Raw genomic sequence first — 1,593 nt, 5'->3', positions numbered from 1 at the left:
TCAGTTTTGGTTGAATTTATTGTTAAAAAAAAAAAAAAAAAACATCTGTTACATGAACATTACACATTACATTTTCAAACAAGCCAATGTATTTGTTTCACTGGGCTTGATGGACAGGTGTAACTGTTCATTATCTACACATGGCAAGAGAAGGAGACTCAGTGCCTACTAAATATGTCACTTAGAGGAAACATACTGAGCATTGAGGCACTGTGGTAAATGATAGGAGACAGATCCATTGATGAGTATGAGACTTCTTGTCCATCAAATGGGAGAAAAAAGCAGGTCAAAGTCAGACCCTGAGATACCAACCTGCTTTCTCAATCTGTCAATAAGGATATTATGATCAACAGTGTCAAATGCTACACTTGGATGGAGCAACACAAACACTGAGCATTTTCCCTGACAACAACTGTTTCTGTGCTGTGGTGTTGATGGAAAGCAAAATGGAACTTCACGTCAGTATTATTTTCCAGCCCTCCCTGCAGCTGCCCTGCCACAACCTTCTCCAGGACTTTAGTAAGAAACATTCATTTAGAAACAGGTCTCTGTTTGGAGGGAACAGGAGGGTCAGTATCCTAGTGCTATTGTTTCTACAACTTCTAAGATGAATTTAATTGATAATTTTGTCATTTTTTCACGATACATGGTCACTTTAACACATGTAAGTTTTATCTGTATAAACCTGACATCTGCTGTACTTATTTTTAGCATCAAACACATATTTCTACCACTGTTTTCATGAAATAATATTTTCATATGGTGGCTTATCTTAAAATAAATGGCCTCCTTCATGCTGCAAATTAACAACCAGGAGTCATGTGTACTGTAGTGTGCCCATGGTTGTGTGTGGTGCCACCATCCACAACCTATGCAAGGCACTCCCATGTTTATGGCTTTTATCTGGACAACATCAAACTGGATAAGAAATGATGGCTGCTTAATACAAATGTCAATTAACTGTCCACAAATAACATACTTGAGTGACACTTCCCCCTTTCCTTCTGACATTGATGAGCTTCTGAGGGAAAGAAAAGTGCAGTTTGTTCTCTGTGGGGAAAAAAAATCTCCACGAAAAGATAATCTTTTATTTTTACTGTAATTATTTGCACTTATAGGTTGCGTTGCTAAGTTTTTCTACTGTTTTGTGGCAAACAAATTTATATTACAAATTTACATTACACAAACCTAGTTATTGGTGTCACAAATGTGTAATATGAAGAAAGAAAAAGAATACAAGATTCAATATCAACCTTAAAGGTGTCATACATTAAAGACAAGACCATTAGGGCCATTGTTTATTGTAGCAGGCAATAGGTTATTTGTATTTCAGGCTCATTTGTACCCCTAAATCATACTTACAGAAGTGCTTCACTAGACCATGCTTAAATTTTATTAAGCACTATTAGAATTACCACATACCATTTAGATGATGTCAGCAGCATCTATATGTCAAATTTTAGACCTCAGGGCCAAACACTGTGGGAGCTAGTGAGGTTTGAGTTTGTAGTATCACTGACATTCCCAAACCCTAACCTTAACTTGGTGCGCCTCCAGTCCAGTGGACTTTAACAGGTTACGCAAAGGCTTAGT

The sequence above is a fragment of the Myripristis murdjan genome, chromosome 11 (assembly GCF_902150065.1).
Source record: "Myripristis murdjan chromosome 11, fMyrMur1.1, whole genome shotgun sequence".
Taxonomy (NCBI): Eukaryota; Metazoa; Chordata; class Actinopteri; order Holocentriformes; family Holocentridae; genus Myripristis; species Myripristis murdjan.
Note: the sequence above shows the minus strand (reverse complement) of the source record.